This window comes from Diceros bicornis, chromosome 20 (assembly GCF_020826845.1).
Source record: "Diceros bicornis minor isolate mBicDic1 chromosome 20, mDicBic1.mat.cur, whole genome shotgun sequence".
Classification (NCBI taxonomy): domain Eukaryota; kingdom Metazoa; phylum Chordata; class Mammalia; order Perissodactyla; family Rhinocerotidae; genus Diceros; species Diceros bicornis.
The window spans coordinates 47,824,648-47,842,550 of NC_080759.1; the positions used below are offsets into that span (position 1 = coordinate 47,824,648).

A 17,903-nucleotide genomic window follows, 5' to 3' on the forward strand; every position below is an offset into this window, starting at 1 on the left:
ATATCTCACATGGCTTAGTCAAGTGAAAGAGGAGGATCTACTGACAGGCAGCAGAATAGAGAAAAGACAGAGGTAATGATTGATCCAAATAGTTAACGTAATGACTATCTGCTGGCTAATGTGTCTACCCCACGTATCTACAGACCAATACGTGTCTCCCTATAATTACTGGGTACTATACTTGTTTGTCTTCACCAACCATAAGCTCCTTAAAAGGAAAGAAATAGGTCTTTGCATCTCCCAGCTCGTTCAATGAAGAAACATTAATTCTGCAATATTTTAATGTGGTTTGTATTTTCCCACATTGCATTTAACAGAATAGAAAAACCCGTCAGCTGCTCATTTGAATTGCTTTTAAAAAGCTTAGTCTTAGAAATATGCTTACAAATGCTACTGGTCTTTAAATAAAGAATGAATCCATCACAAAAGCAATACTTGTACCTTTTAGTTATATAAAATAATTTTCTTTTTTTTACTTATCACTTTAAATGTGTAAGTGTACATTATGTGTGTCCAACCCAGTAATGTATTTATAGAGCAGAAATAGAATAATCTTCACACAATTGAAGGGGGGTGACGCATGTGCCCTCAACAGCAGAAGACTGAGGCCCATGAAGAATATTCCCTGGAGTTCAGAGACGGAGAAATCTAAACATCTACATCAACCATGCCATGGGCTTCTTATTGCAGCCACAGCAACTTTTCTGTTTATATTCCCCAATTTCAAGACAAAAATGACACCTTCACCCTAGCCAAATCACATCAGAGAGTTTAAATAAACTAAAGGAAGGAAAATATCATCTAGTAAACTGCTTGGAAATACACATCAAAAGGTGTATCAGTCATCCAGTTACTCATCTGTGTCGTAAATTGCTGCTCAACCATTGATACTATGTCATTCCAGCTAATTACATATTCCAAGTACGTAATCTACAACCTGGGCCAAGGCTTCAAAACAGAACACGAAGTCTGGTATGTGAGAAATCAGCAATGAATATGGTGATTTAGGGATGATAAATAGTGCATAAGATAAAAAATTAACTGCAAAGAGCTATCACTGCCCTTTCTATTCTACCACCCAATTTAAATCACATGGACATGACCCTACGGATTAGATGATCCATAGCTGTGCTCTCCCTTCTCTTGACGGCTAGCTCCTTTAGATGACATGCAAATGGGAGCTAAAGGAGTCACAGCCGCAGGGAACGCCACTGGGTATAGTTCATAACATGAAGTCATTTAAAATGAGACCATTTTAAGACAAACAGTAATTTTTAGACAAACTTTAAGTAATTTAAAATTTGTTAAAATTAATTACTTAAGTAATTTAAGACAAATACCATTTAATAGTAAAAGTAGCAAGAGTTTTTGGTATAAATCATGTAGATAGTACGAGAATGTCTTATAGCCCAACTCAACTCACAGGTGCAAACTATTAACAAAGACCCTGCCATCACCTCAAATATAACTACACTTTTAATATGTAAAAAAGAAATCTATTAAAATAAGAATTTTGCAAATAAAATATCAATATCTAGAAATGTTTTAGAATGAGTAAATTGTATCGCCAGATTAGATTTGTTTACTGGAAACCTGCATTATTATTTCTTAAGTACAGGTTACTTTAGAAATCAATTTCATATCATTGTAAAAATTACAAGCTTTTTTTATTTAATAAGCATTCAATCGATAAGAATCAACTTGAGAAAACTAGACACTGACCTGTGAGAGATCTCAGGGTTGACGCGAAAATATTTATCTCTAATAATTTTAGTTCAAACTAAGGCCAGTGACACTCAAGGACAAGATAATGATAGCTCAATGCTGACCATCAAGGAGTGCATGAAAACAGGGGGTGGGAGGAGTAAATCACAAATGTTGTCGTAATTGTATCTATCTCCCCCAAAGAAAGCACTGTGATGTTTGCTAAGGTTCATGACAAGCTGGTTCCCGGATGTGAAACTAAGGCAGGTGACGACATTCTGAAATATGCCTTATTTGCATAGCATGATGTCAAATGGCCATGAAACATGCCCTTCTGTGCATTCAGCCCTTTACTGGACCACAGATTCTGTGCTAGAAACTGACATCTGAAGATAAACGAAGCAAGATCTTGACGTGGAGGAACTCGCAATTTAGAGTAAGTCATCACAGCACAGAACCAGGACCAGATTCATATTTACTTCGTTAGGTTTATAATCCACTAACGTGTAAAGATTTAAAACCACATGCACATCAGGGGGCCTAATGCTCCCAACTTCACAAAGGCTGTTACAGAAATGCATTGGTTAGGTTGCTCAATATGACTGATTTGGAGCGGACCCATGATATTCAGTGACTTGGAAGAAAGATGAGGCCCGGAACTACAATCAGCCTCAGCTGTCACTCATTGTGGTTTATTTCTGAAAATATCCCCCAGTGTAACACTACTTGTTTCCCGCAAATAATACACAGTTTCATTCTTCCTTGGAGACTCTACCTTGGGAGGAAGCTTAGATGCCTGAGCCATTAGTACTAATTACGTGTAATGTCTCAGGGCTTTAGAACAATTATTACTAAGGTTACTGCCTGGAAACAGAATAATTACACTAATTGGAGTTCATCAGATATTTATCTTCACGGTAAGCACAAATGATGAGGTGAAATTTAGTGTCCATAAACGGAAGTCATCTCAGCCGCCAAAGGTGACTTTCAGAAGACGTGCCCTCCATGAATATAATGTACTGTAGGCAAACTTTGACGTTGAACAAATATGGAGTGCTTGGTAGGTATCAGAAGGCTACAGAGCACTGTTATGGGTCAACAAACCGACACATCCCTGCCTCCTCATCCTTTTCATCGAGAGGAGTGGAGACACTAAATAATCATATCAGTTTTGATAAACGCAGCAATAAAACTGCCGAGTGCTTCGAGAGGTGTGGAGACAGTCAAGAAAGGCATCTCTGAGAAAGTGGCATTGAAGCTGAGGACTACCTGAACAGTGAGAAAAAGAACATTCCCGGCAGAAGGAACAGTAGGCAAGAGCTTGGAGCATTGGGAGAACTGAAAGGCGGGCCGCGTGCCTAGAGAACAGAGGGTGGGTGAGAGAGGGAGGATGAAAAGAGGCGGAAGAGGAAAATAGAAGGTGAACGTGCAGGAGTTGGAAGATCAGCAAAGGATTTTGAAACAGTCATGTGCCACATAATGATGCTTCAGTCAATGATGGACCGCATATATGACAGTGCTCCCATAAAATTAAGTACCCTGTAGCCTAGGTGTGTAGGCTATACCATCTAGCTGTGTGTAAGGTACACTCTCTGACGTTCACACAGCAATGAAATCACCTAACGATGCATTTCTCAGAATGTATCCTTGTTGTTAACCGATGCACGACTATATTTTATTTTAAATGTAAGAGACTATATTTTATTTTAAATGTAAAAGAAAGTCATGATGCAAAGTCTTAGGCACAGGAATGCCATACTTAGATTTAGATGATCAAGGAGTAATCAAGGAGAGAGAGAGAAGCTTCACCAGGTTCATGGCTTAGAGTAGAGAGAAATGGACATATGTGAGAGATAATCACAAGGTAGACTTGATAGAGCTTTATTACCAGGAAGAGCCCAGTTTTCTGGAATGAATGGAAGCAGGTGCAATTGACCAATAAAGTGAGCACAAAAAAAGGACCATGACATTGGCTTGAAACTAGACGTAGCATAAATTAAAGAGTTAAAAAAATTCTACAAGATCTCACGTTACATGTTCTATGCAGAAAATAATTTACCAGTGAAATTTCTTATGAAAGATATTAAATAGAACCAACTTTCAATTATCTTAGGGCCAGTGGTTTATCTGATGTAGTAAAATTGAATTGTTATATTCAATTAGACTGTGTGTTAATGAGGTAATATTTTTATGGCCATAGTTAACACAACAGGACGTGACCTGAAATTTGTAACAGAAAAGCAATGATTGAATCATCTGAGAGGGCACCCTCAAAAACCATGAGTTACTTTTCTAAAAAGAACCTCTTGGGGCCAGTGCAGTGGCACAGTGGTTAAGTTCACATGTTCTGCTTCGGCGGCTCGGGGTTCACTGGTTCAGATCCTGGGCACGGACTTACTCACCGCTCATCAAGCCATGATGAGGCGGCATCCGACATAGAAGAGCTACAATTCTACAGCTATGATACACAACTATGTACTGGGGCTTTGGGGAGAAAAAAGACAAAAGAGGAAGATTGGCAACAGATGTTAGCACAGGGCCAATCTTCTTCTTCAAAAAAAAAAACCAATTTACAAAAAAAAGAGCCTCTCTAAAATGTTAAATGTAGACATACCCACATCCACATTTGTTGAGAATGCCCCTTGAAGAAACCCTTAAGTATCACTACTTGTTTTATTGCTTGGAAAGGCCCAAAAATTCATTAGCCTTGATTTTTGTGGTCATCAAAGACTTCACATAATTCCCAACACTACTTACTTCCCACTCCTAAGTGTCTCACTGTGTAGAAACCTATTAAAACTCCAACCACTCCTCCCACATTTGCTTTGGTTAAAGCCTCTGTCTTCTAATGTCTTCAAGTTCCATCCAATAAAACTTTCCCCACAGTTAAGATTCTGTATAGTGACTCCCTACCAATAAGCAAAAATGCTAGAATAGGATTTGAAACTGGCCTACACATCTGGTCAACTCTACCATCTAGAATAAAAAGGGCTCTTTACCATTGCTACTGTTGGTAGGAGATTTTAAAATGGGCTTTCCCAGAATAATTCCATTTTAATTTACTAAAGACTGGCTAGTTCTTTATACTACATGCACTAAGTAAATCCTTCTCTCTTCCTTTATTCACTCTCTTGTAATATTTGGGTATATGGATAACCAAATAGGAAAGTCTTCAGGCAGAGGGAAAGCATAATAATATAATGCTACAATGAAAAACAAGTTTCACCACATGTCAATGCCTATTGATTGCTGGTGACTGCCTAGAGCACTGTGTTGAGGATTCTGAAGCCTCTTCCATGTACCCACGTCCGTCCTGAGTACAACAGAGGGAATGGTGCCTGCATACACCCTTTGCCATCTCCAGGACAATGGAGCCACAGAAACATGACTTTGAATCTCATACCAGGATCCACCTTTTCTAGTGATGTGATTCTTAGGGAAATTAACTTATCACATCTCATGTGTCAAATGGGGACACTTACGCTGGCCCCACATGGGTTTGTGAGGATTAAATCAGGGTCTCAAGTGTTTTTGATTCTCCCCACTCCCGTCTTCTTGAGGGCAGGGACAAGCGAAGCAGCGTTTTGTACAGGAGCTTCAAATGTTCTCCACCATAAACCCCCTTTCCTAACTTGAAACATGAGTTGTTATGGGCTGAGTTGTGTCCCCCTCAAAATTCCTGTGTTGAAGCCCTAACGTCCAGTACCTCAAAATGTGACCATATTTGGAGATAAGGCCTTTAAAGAGGTGATTATGTTAAAATGAGGCCATTAGGGTGGGCCTTAATCCAATAGGACTGGTGTCCTTATAAAAAGAGATCAGGACACGCTGGAAGAGACACTAAGGATGCATGTGCAGATGCAAGACCACGTGAGGACACAGCAAGAAGGTGGCCATCTGCAAGCCAAGGATTGTCAACACCTTGTTTTGGACTTCTAGCCTCTGGAACTGCAAGGAAACCACTGTCTGTTGTTTAAGCCACCCAGTCTGTGGTATTTTGTTATGGCAGTTCCAGTAGACTAATAGAGGAACAGGCACTGCTGCCTTCTACCACTTCTATCACTGCACGTGCATCTCCAACCTCTCCTATCCCTTCCCCTCCTCCTCTCACGCTCTATTCTCCTTTCTCCCCTGCAAACACTAGAGGGAGGAGGGGTGTGGCTGAGAAACAAGAGGTCATTGACTGCTAATCTAGAACAACGTAGTTTTGCTGCCTGTAGTTTTGCTTCCTGTATCGTACTTACCAGAAATCCTGCCCACACAAGGGGAATCCAGACACTCCTGGGGACAGAAAGGAATGGCGTTCCCCTCTCTCTCTAAAGAAACGTGGCTGCACAATTACGGTGCTGACACTTCCCTCAAGTGCAGCCATTTCCTCCTTTTCAGAAGGGTTTTACAAACCTCAATCTTTAACAAGAAATATATTGCTCACAGATGCCTCTCCCTCTCTCAAGACTGGACTGTTTAATTAGGTAGGGAGGCAGTTAAATGTGTTATCAGAATCAGATTTAAATAGAAACGTGTGCCCAGCCAATGAAACCTCACACTAACCACAGTGCATATTTCTAGCAGTTAGATATTTTCTCTACCAGGTAAACTATGCAAACAATTGCTAACATGTCAGGGCTTGCTGGTTTCCCATGCTGTGTGCTACTAATACTAACAACTGTCTAAATGCCCTAAGGGTTTGGGTTTTGTTTTGTTTTGTTTTGTTTTTTAGATATATCTCCCCCAGTTCACACCCTTTTCCACTCTTTTTGAGTTGGGAATCATGCCCAACTCAAAAGTGGCTTGAGTGTTTTCCCCTCCCCTTAGAAACAGCAGTAGCATTTTTTGCAGTATTACATCATTCTGGACTTCTTTGCCCTTTATCTGAGATGCTTGGCTATCTCACTACAGAAACGACAAAGGATCCTCCTTTGGTAGTATGCCTAGCCAATGGGGATCAGTTCAGGAATGAGACCCACAAATAGTAGCTCTTGGTCTAAAGAAGGCAAGTTAAATGGGTACCATGAGTGCATTTGTCCTAATTTGCCAACTGCTCCCGCTAACCACCACTTCCTTCTCCCCTTAACATTGTAATATTTGTTGCTGGAAACAAAGATATGGTCAAAGAATGTGTTACTATTGACAGCATGGAAGTTTAAAGTACTACAAAGCGATAATTTTTAAGCAGGAAGGGCTAATTAACATGGTTGGGTGAGGGGGAGAGATGTGAAGCCTGTGGACAGTTAAATTCACTTCTTTGTTAAATTCACTTTTTGTTATATTCTCTGCATTCAGAGTTAGTAGTAAATTTAAAATAATATCTTAGAAATATTAGTAGAATTCCTTTATTCCATTGAAAACTACAACTCTTCCCTTAGTGAAATCATGTGTTATAATCCCATTGTATAGCTACTTCTGTCTGCACTGCTGCCAGTTGCGTTCCCCTAGGATGACCCCCCATACCCAACCACCCAGGAGACTTTAATACAGATTAAATCAAAGCTAAGCTCTCTAGATGGTGGAAACAAAACAAGTAAGAATATAAAGAGTGGAGGTGAATGGAGTAAGCTATTAACATTTTTGTCTCCTCCGTTAATCAACCATTGGATTGGATGAGGCAGAAAAGTAACATTCAGATGTGAGTCACATGAAGAAACACATACCTGGGAAACCATTATCAATCTTGTATTAACAACCTTCTGGAGAACATCAGGACAAACACTTGTTACTATTTGTCTGAAAACCAAACACCGAACATTCTGGAACCAAGTTTCTAAAGACCAGTTGGGTGAGCCATGGGAATTCAAAGCTTGAGGTCTCAACAAAAGATCACCAGGGTTACCAATAAAACCCTAGTGCCACGATAAACCTCCTGTCAATAGAGTGGTGTTCACTGAGGTTGGGGGATCATGAGAAGCCCCAAGAGCTACTGTTACCACCAACTGTTAATTGAGATTCTTTTTTTTTTCTTTAGGAAAATGAGTCATTCAGAGCTTCCAGAACACCTTATTTAACCATATCAATGTCTTTAGTAAACACTCAAGTGGCCACATAACCTCACCCTACCTTCTTGACCAAATGCAGGATAGAGGAAGGGACAAAGTCATCTCGAATCTCCCCACCTGTAAATAACTGATTTCTCTAGATTTTCCTTTTCCCCAATGATTTTAAATATGCCTAAGGCAAATACAGACACTGTTATCCTCTACTGAAACAGTTGAGGACATTTGTAAAAGTCAAAGACAGCAAAATATTCCTATAGCCCCTACAGTTTCCAAGATAAGCCAAAGAAGCTTAAGACAAGTACTCCATGAAGACCCAACAATTCTGAAGAGAACTTTCTTCCATATTTCCTTAAGAAATAGGGATGTTCTCATAGTTACAAGATGGTTACTGTTGTTTTCCCTTTTGATATACTATTTCCCCAATTAGATCTTGTTACTACTTAACTTGGCTATTTTATTAGTCTACGTGGTAATGGTGTTTTGAACAGCTGTCAACAGGTAAATTATGTAGATCTTTTCAAAATCACTATGCCAAGCAATCCAGGAAACTTGTAATTTAGAAACCTCAACCAGGAAAAGCTGTTCTCTAACATCTATTTCTTCATAAACTTAAAAAAGAGATTTTAATTTGGGTTTATTTTAGGAATATACGCATTTCTGAACCTGCAAAACTGTAATAATTAAAAGCATTATAAAAACTGTGAAGTCATTTATTTATTGCAGGTTTCCCTGGAAAAACGTAAATTCATCAAAGCTTATTCTCCACTTATTGAAATGTCTAAATAGATCATTTTAAATATGAAAGTAAAATTGTGTCTCATCTAAAACTAAACTTTTCACTGTTTCTCCAAATACAATGAACATAAACAGTTTACACTGCTAAAATCAGTTTCAAACATCCAAATATTAAGCTTTATAAAGTGTCAAATTTTTAACAACTTAAGTACTTTAAGTTCCCTATTTTAGTGGCTACTTCAGAAACTTATAGCTCTTTTAATCCTCTAAATCAGCCCAAATATTATAAACGATAATTCTAAAGAAAAAAAGATTAAACCTTGTGTTTTCTGCAGCTGTCACACCCATGAGCCAGACAACACTAGTGATCGGCGTAAAAGCTTGTGTCCATCCATCACCTCTCCACACACTGTGCGTGCTGGATCTTCCAAGAGATTCCTGATCATTTGCAGGGCATGACGCTTGACTCTTCCACTCGCTCTACAGCCCCCAAATTAGTCTGAAACCAACTGGCTGTCTGTGCAAACGTGTACCCTCCATCTGCAGCCCCCAACCCTCCACCACTGTTCATTTTAAGAGGAAAACAAAAATATGACACAAAAATTAAGTTGTATGAACAAAGTTCACTTAACGCATGTCGTAAGTTCTTTGACATATGAAGGAAATCACGTGCTTATAAAGAAGCAAAGAGAGATAAGTTGAGGGTGAAAGATGGCTCATAGACAAAGCAGTAGCACGTAGTAAGCAGAGACAAGGGACACTTGTGGTGCATCAAAAGGCAGAAGATGTTCTCTCTGCACGACAGGGGAGAGGGCAGCAGGGAGAGACACATGATCAGGACTGGATTTTCAAAAATGGTACCAGGGTAAAGGAATGGTAGGAATGTTTTTTTTAAGTTGCAGACAATGAGTAAGAGTTTGCCTCAATTAGCCAGAAGGGAGGGGCAGTAGGAATGAGGCCTTATTGGGAAATAACCTGGGTTTCCACTCAGCTACAAAACCAGCTCATGGGACCCTGAGTAAGCCACTAACTTTTCTGAGACCCTTTTGAGTTCCAAAACAAGTGTTTTAGTCATGAGCTTTCAAACCTTCCGTTACGATGACACATGTATTTACAAACGACTGAGGTTGTAGTTAGGATAGTATTTAAAAGCAGCCACCGACTTTCTGTAAATGAATCCTGCATGGAGGCAGAATGAAAACAGGTTAACAAATTTAGGACTCGGTGTATTTCTAATCAGGCAGCCCTAACTACATAGCTTGGAAGAGGGTCGACAAGTATCTCTGATTAGTGTCCCAAATGTAGAATTACAGGTAAGGCCTTCAAGTAACTGCTTCCACCTGTGAAGTGTAATGAGAACAGTGAAGGAGCCATCCAAATCCACTTTCATCTATATACCTTATTAAGAGCAGCCATCACCATCATCACACTAGAAAAGAAATGACTTAAGGATATTAATCCATGTTCACCCTGACAAAAAGCATTTCTAATCTATAGGTCACTTAATGTATCTACTAACTAAATATTTATGCTACACTGTCTCTCTTCTATGATAAATAATTTTTCATTGAAGAACTTAGTACAACTCTCTCTAAATGAATATTGAAGATGCTAATGTGTTAGAAAGTTATCCATTTTATCCTCAAATGTCCATATTATGTAAGATAAAACAGCCAAGGTTTATGGGAAGTACAATGTAGCACTGGCAAGCACAATGGGGCCAGCAGACATGGATTCGAATTCTACTACTTTCTATTTGCTCCAGGATCTTATGTACATTATTTAACCCTCTATTTTTCAATTATTCACAGGTAAAATGCATCTTACAATTTGTGTGAGGGGATAAAATTCAATTGGAGCATATGACATAAAATAAATAGTCAACCAATGTCCAGTTTCATCCCTTAACTTCTCCAGATTAAAAAAAAAAAAAAAACACCTTTTGATGGAGGACATTTTTTAAAAGATACAACCACCATATGCAAAAGTTCTTTCCTACTGTGACTGCCTGACAGATAAAGTAGAATATAATTTCCCTCCTGAATCCATAGGATTCAAAATTCATTTAAAGAAACTATTAAAAAAATAATAACCAAAATGAGAATGACTTCACTTTCATTCAAGAGCAAAACCCAGTGTCCAGAAAGCCAAAAACAAATCATTTGGGCAGATCCCTGAACTAAACACCTGAAAGGTTCAAACTGATTCCAAGATCAATCAATCCCCAATATCTGAAATTCCAGTGAAACTTCTTTTTGTTTTTAAGAGGCTACAGTGACTAAGGTCTCATGGGGACAATTACTTCCAAAGATTTTGTCAACAGGTGACATCACCTTTACATTCCTTCATAATACAAGCTTCACTTTTACTCCTGGGATGGAGGTGCTAGGGATGTGGGAAGGTAAAAAGGTATACTGTGTCCTTAGAATTTTAAATATCTAAATTGGTTTACACATGTCAGTCTTAGTACTTATGATTAAGACACTCCTTTCAAATGCTAATGAATGCATCTTGATTTAGGACACAAGAAAGCCAAGTAATTTTAGGAATCTGAATGAATTATGTCTATACAGTTAAATCCAAGGTCACACTGTTGAGTCCAGATCTCAATATATCAAAACAGGGAACTTTTCTCTCAAGGTCTCTGAAGTTCCAAAGACTTTCACATTTTTTTTTCATGTTAATACCAATTCAGTATGGAGGCTGGAGTTGTATCCACCTTGGACTTTTGAAACTAGTACAAGTGTCCTGGCAACATATTCAAGGTATCATAGCTACACACTTGGAGGATTTTTCTAAACCAGACTTCCGTGTTCAACCAACTCCTGTCCAAGGCACCACCACTGGCCAGTCTTGCAATAATGACCTCTTTGAAACAGTGATATGAGTAGCTATAAACATAGAGGATGAAGTAAAAAGCTGGGCCTCTCACCACTTTACAGTGAATGGGCATTATTAACATGCACAGAATATGTGTGAGGCATTATCCTAAGTGTTTGCCGTTTTCACTTAATCCTTACAATAACTCTATATCGTAACCCCCATTTTATAGATGAGGACTGAGGTACGGAGAAGCTAAGCAATTTGCCAAAGGTCACACAGCTAGTAAATGGCTGAGACAAGATTCTTAACCCAGTGAATCCGGCTCCTAAGTCCAACTCCACCACACCCAGCCCTCCTAAATCACGATTTCTAAACATCATACTCCCTATACAATGTACAAACAATGGCTGAAATATATATTTCAAAGAAAAGTTCAAAAAACAGACCAATGAAGCCTAGCCCTTCCTCCGTCATCCAAAATGTACAAGAAAAGCAAATCAACTCAAAAACAAGTTCATAAATAAGGAGGAAACGTCATGTAAATGCTTTGCCTTCCCCACGGAACACCATTTCCCTATATTATCGTCAAATGTTTCCTTATGCCCTGGGTCCCTGCTGTGCTTGTAGATGGTTTCTACATCTAAATCTCTAAAGCTTTCAGGAATTTATTCCTAGACTTCTAAGCCTGCTCAATCGCAACCTCCCCTCTAGTCAGTCACAACACCTCTGCTTTCCCTGTTTTTGTGCAAAAAATCGATTACCTTTGGAAAGCCTGATTTTTTTAAGTTATTTAAAACCTTAGGGTGCAGAAGAAGGAAAACACACTCAGAGACTCTCTCTGCATCCCATTTGACTTCCAGAGGGAAAAAGAGAATGCTGTTTAATCACAGTGCCTCTTAGACTTTTGTCTTCTCAAAATTACAATTTAACCATATCCTGGTAAGAATTTGATTCTATATGATTATCTTTTACTCCTGATATGGTTCACTGGACAATTTTTCTCACGTGACACTTAATAGATCTCTGTCTTAGCAGTGGAGGGAATGGCATTTAACAAAATCCTTCCTTTGGCAGGCTGGGAACTTCTGTGGTTTTAAGACTACCCCTGTATTTTCCCAAAAGTAAAAAAAAAAAAAAAAAAAAATTATCTCTTGAGTTACATAAGCAGCCATGGGAAATTCAATGAGGGTGGCCATCCTGGCTTCATTCCATCCAGTTTTGGGCAATTCCCTTACAATGTCTGACAAAATTTCAAACACGTCTATACATGAGGACAGGCGTTAGGAATTATGATATTGGAGCATCTTTGAGATTGAGATATTCTATTTCTGACTGAATACGCCGAAACCCTCAGGTCTTGATAAATCAACATGGAACAAAAATACAGCTCAATATACAGAAATTAGTTAGTGATGTCAATCTCATTGACTGTTGAAAATGCAGACTGAGGTCAAAGGGCCAATGAGAGCCAGCCATTGCACTCAAGCACTTTTTAGACAAATGTGTGGTCCTTATTATAGCCTGAAAATAGAAATTATCATCACAATTTGACAACTGAAGAAAGTGAAATTCAGAAAAGTTTGAAGTAATTTGCCCAACGAGGCCTAGTCAGTGCATAGATATTTTTCAAACCCGGTTTCTTTCCACTATGCCCTAGGAAAACTCTCCAAAAAACACCTCCCTGAAACACTTCAAGAGTATTTTCTCTTTAAAACAATTCTGACTATTCACAACCTCAAAGTTATTTCCTGATGTTGCTCCACCATAATTAAGCCAAAGAGTAAAGTTCATGTTGCATTGGATTATCTAGTCTTCAGAGATGGAATACATGGAAAGGATTGAGGGAGTTGAGAAAACTTGATAAAATGACAGATTCTGCACCCATTCCCCTGAGAATGTACCACTTATCTCTATACTCAGGGTTTTTCCTCAACAGTTACCTGGTCCAGTTTACCAGCTAAAACAATCATTAAGAAGACGTTAATCTTTTGGTAAAGAAGGTGTAAAATGAGTAGGTAAAAACTACACATAAGAAAGTCAAGGCCTAGGCAAATCAAAGCATTTCTTTCAACAGAATCAGACACCAAAGGCAATTGTTTGTGACAAATAATAGTTGACAGGCCTTTTTTCTGATATTTTTCAAAACAGAATTTTACAAGGGATAACAAAAATAAGACAGAACAATTTTATAAATCCTTTATTTAGAAAGCATTTTTTATTACAGCTTTTAAAGTTCAGTAGTGTTTCATGTGAGTTTTTAAGCCTGTAAATGAACATCTTAATTTAAGATGTTCAAGGCAATCCATTTGTTTTAGGGGGACACGGGTAGAAATTGGAAATGAGCTTCTTAGCAGACTAACTAGGCTCCGCCTTTTACATACATATTTAGAAATAAAATTGATTATTTTCCAAAAACCAATATGAAGCACTATAAAATAATATTCCATACCAACTAGTTTATTTTCTTATCATTAATAAGATTTTATTTTATAGCATGTTCATATATACATATATATGTATATATGTGTGTGTATACACATGTATATACATGGTATCTTAATTGCTTTAAAAAATGGTTTTGGATTTTGCGATTTTTCACAAAACTACAGTGAATAACACAGACATCCATTTTACAGTGACCAAATCTCCCCCAAATCTAAGTTTTTCATGCTCGTTATCTTGACCATGGAATGAAAATGGTTTGAAATTGTTCTTGATGTGAAATTTTTTAAAAAACTAAAGAGGCCGAACCCATCACATCTTAGACCAGAATATGGTTTGTTCTGGTAAATCCAGGAAGATTATAAAGATGGCTCCATGATTAGGAAGCCAAAGCCCTTAGGGCTTTTCCATCAGACGTTCAAATTAGGGGGTCTGGTGGGAGAGAAGGTTTTCTTCTGCATGCCACCATGAAAGCATGAGCACCAGTCGAGGACAGAAATGCCACCGTCCATGGAGTCATTGTTGGCGTATTTTGTCAAAAGGCCCAATTAGCTCCCTTTCTCCACCTGCTACAGCTTGTCAAAGCCAGCTGGATAAAAGAATAAGGTAACTGATCATTTTTTTAATTCCATTTAAAAATTATCTCGCTCAAAAACATAAGACTCATCGAATATGGAGAATATTGGTATACATTTGCTATTGAATTTGGTCTGTAGTCCAACTCATCCCTCCCTCAAAAACATAACCTAAAAGAAAAGAAATAAGAAAAAAACTACGTGTAGCCCTCTAAACCACAATAAACCACTCAATACTAAGGAATAGAGAGGGTACCAGGCAGCGACCCCACCAAGTATAGGCCCTGAAATATTAAACTTGGTCAATATCAAATTTTTATTAAAAGGAACAAAAGAGACGATTTCCATTTTCCTGCCGTGTGTTGTCCTACCAGGGTATACTGAGAATACTTAAGCATAAAATTCTTCTAAGCATAATGTACTATTGCAAAAATATTAATATTTAGCTCCTGTTTTATATATACAACATCTCCTTTTGGATGGTAGAACAAACTAGCCCAAAAAGGAATCTAAAGGGCCATGTCCTGGGTAATATATCATTGGAAAGAAAATCAGCCATCAAAGGTACATATACAAACGGCTTCTGTCAGACATTGCCGAGAAAAGCAAGCATTATGAACTTAATCAACGATCTTCACCCTGGCAGCCTTCTTTTTCCCCTATCAGTGGATTTCCATGTCCACGGGGTTCTCCTTTTGGGATTCCTAATGAAACAATGAGATAGAAATCCAGAGAAAACAGACAGGGTTAGGATGCTGACAAGGTAACCATTTTCTCTGCTCCGGGTTTGTAGGCCATCTTGTTCGTATAATCGCCAAAACGTCTTAATTTTTCCAAGTAGTGACACTAGGGGCAATACCTACTGCCAGTTTTGAGATCAATGTCCCTTAATCAAATGACCCGCAGCAAAAATCTGTCAAACGGTTAATTGATGCAAATTAAGAGAGCCCCATCACTGCGGTGCAAGATGTTACAGGAAAAAGAACAATGGGGGGCTCTAGAAAGGAAAATAGAGTGTGCGGTTACAGAAAATATTTAATCCACAGTTTGCTCTCTTCATAAAGGCTAATCTTATTTTTCGTCAGTTGAAATCACTAAGAAGGCAAAAGATGAAAGATAGCCTGGAAAAGAAGAAACAGACACACGGGGGGCGGAAGAGACTGTCACTTGCGTCCAAGGGTCTCACGCAACATTTAGGGCAAACGCCTTTGTTCCTCGGCTTGGGAAGGGACTGGGTGGGTGGGTGATGGAGAGATCAGATGGGGCTGCCGGGGCCCTCCACACCCTGCTCTCCGGCGCATGCGCGAGGCCAAGACAAAGGAATAGGTAATTACAGCCCGGATTCATTCATTTTGCCCGCAGTACTGGGGATATGTTAGCCCTGGCTGTAGTCCCGGGGAGGGGGGGCAGGGGAAAGGCGGGGGGCAGGAAGACCACCTCGATGCTAGTGTTAGATTTTAACCCGCCACACATGTGCTAGCGGCCTCGCGGGAGACCGAGGTGTGTCAACCGTGTTCTAGGTACTAAAAATGCACCCATGTGCGCTATGCTAATTTCAGCAGCGTGAAAATTACACAGGCAAAGGCTGTCCACGGAGTTCGTTTCAAGGCGGAAATGTCTCTGGGGAAGCAGATAAGGAGCCGAGCCAAGCGTTCGATGAATATTCATGAAAAGAATGCGGTTTGTAGCCGCGCACTGTGTGTGCGATCGGATCCAGGGATTCTGCAGTTTTTATTTTTCGGGGCAGGGGGGACCAGTGGAGGGGGAACAGGAACTGGGCGTGGAGTTTCAGGGTTAGCGATTTAGGGAAAACCTGCTAAACTCCAAACCTTCGCTCCCAGCGGCGCTGGGCCGTTAGGGGCCGCGCGCTGTCAGGTTCAAGCTCACACCCTCCGGGCCAGGGCCACGAGTGGGGGCGCCCGGCGCGTTCTCTGAACCGAAGACTCCAAAAAATAAAATGCTCAGAGGTAGCCCACAGGTTAGTGGGAAGGCAATTCAGCCACGTCCGAGGCTAGGGCTTTGATCCTCTCAGACGTGCTTCTGGAGGCACGTTGTCGTGTGAACTTCGCATTCTTTGGCCACCCCAAGCCAAGATTCAGGAGTCCCACGGGTCAAGGAAACCCATTTGCTAAACCAAAAAGCCACCTCCTTCTTTCTGATCACATCAGATTCCCGGTATTCTTTCTCCCCCTTACTCCCGCCCCACCCCACCCCCGCCCTCCATCTTCTGCCGCTGCGCCCCTGGCACCAAGCGCTTTCTTCCTGGCTGCGAACGGTTCCGATGACACAGGCTCCCTCCAGACCCACAAAATTGTCTCTTCGGGACTCAATGCGCTTAAGGGGTTTCTCATTCGGCAATTTCTCCTTAACCAGCAGCTTCCCTCCCGCTACCCAACCCCCAACTCCATTTATCAGACTCGCCACCTCCCCATCCTCCCCATCCTGCGAGTGGCTGAAGACACCCACCTCGGGGCCCCCATCACCCCAGATCCCCGAAGTGCGACGGGGCCCTCATGGAGGGATCCCACGCCCCCCGTCGTCCGATCAGGCCCGCACCCCCCACCCCGCTGCGCCGTGGAGAGAGAACGAAGGGCCTCGGGGGTGGGGCGGGGTGCAGTGGGGGAACGGAGGCCCCCGGGGAGCCGGCGCCCCGGGTCCGCGGTGGTGGCGGGGCCACCGGGGCGCCCTCCTTACCGGCTCTGGGTGCCTGTGCCGCCCCTGGGTGAACGCGGTGCCGCCGAGGGCCCCGGGTCGCTGGCGTCGTCCGGCCCGGTGCCTGGCCGCTGGCGGAGGCTCTCTCCCCGGCTCGACGGCGGAGCCCGGAGCGAGGAGCGAGTTGGAGCGCTGCCGCCGCCGCCGTCGCCGCTGCCGCTACTGCCGCCGCCGCCGCCGCTGCAGCCTCTGCATTTCTCGCGCTCGCGCTCCCCCTCCCCTTCCTGCCCAGTGCCCTCCCCCGGCGCGTCCGCCCGCCCAGCCTCCCTCCTCTCGCGTACCCCGCCCGCCTCCTCCCCTCCCTTCCCCTCCATCCCCGTGCCCCGCCCGCCTCCCTTCAACCCCCCTCCATCCCAGTACCCTCCCACCTCTCTTCCCTCCATCCTTGTGCCTCCCTTCATCTGCCCTCTATGCGGGTTCCCCCCCGACCTCCCCTCCACTCCTCTCCATTCCCTTGCCCCTCCCCCCAACCCCGCCGCCTCCCCCTCCGCTGCTGCGCCGGGGCTGTCCAGGGGCACTTCTCTCTCTCTCTTTCTTTTATTTGGAACGGTTGGATAAGAAGTGCTCGGGTTCTCGCTCAGACTTAAGGGGCTGCCTTGCGATGATGAATGACGCCCCCTGCCACCTGCTACCCTTCTCAGCACCCCAATCCTGTCCGCTCGCAACGTCCGGCTAAGATTCTGATACCCAGGCTGGCAGTGAGGTGGGGGGTGATCTGGTGGCTCCCCTCAGCGCATCAGGACAGATGTCCGCGGGGTGGAGGGTGGCCTCCAAACGCAGGCGCGTCTGGGCAGCGCCCCGGCGGACGAGGCGCGCTCGGCGGGGCGGCCCCCGCACACCGTGGGCTGAGCCGGGAAGGCTGTGGCTTTGGGCAAGCGCTACCGCTAAGGTCCAGCTGGCGGGGCGGACGGCGCTGCCC

At 42.0% G+C, this 17,903-nt stretch overlaps 1 protein-coding gene across 1 annotated transcript in view; it reads right to left on the minus strand.

Annotated features, from left to right (window-relative positions):
- Nucleotides 1-17,134, minus strand: part of BASP1 (brain abundant membrane attached signal protein 1) — a 55,147-nt gene extending 38,013 nt beyond the window's left edge. Inside the window, exon 1 of the mRNA XM_058564307.1 lies at nucleotides 16,967-17,134. The gene's annotated coding sequence lies outside the window, so the exon portion shown is untranslated. The remainder of the gene's footprint in view (nucleotides 1-16,966) is intronic.
- Nucleotides 17,135-17,903: the final 769 nt, after the last annotated feature.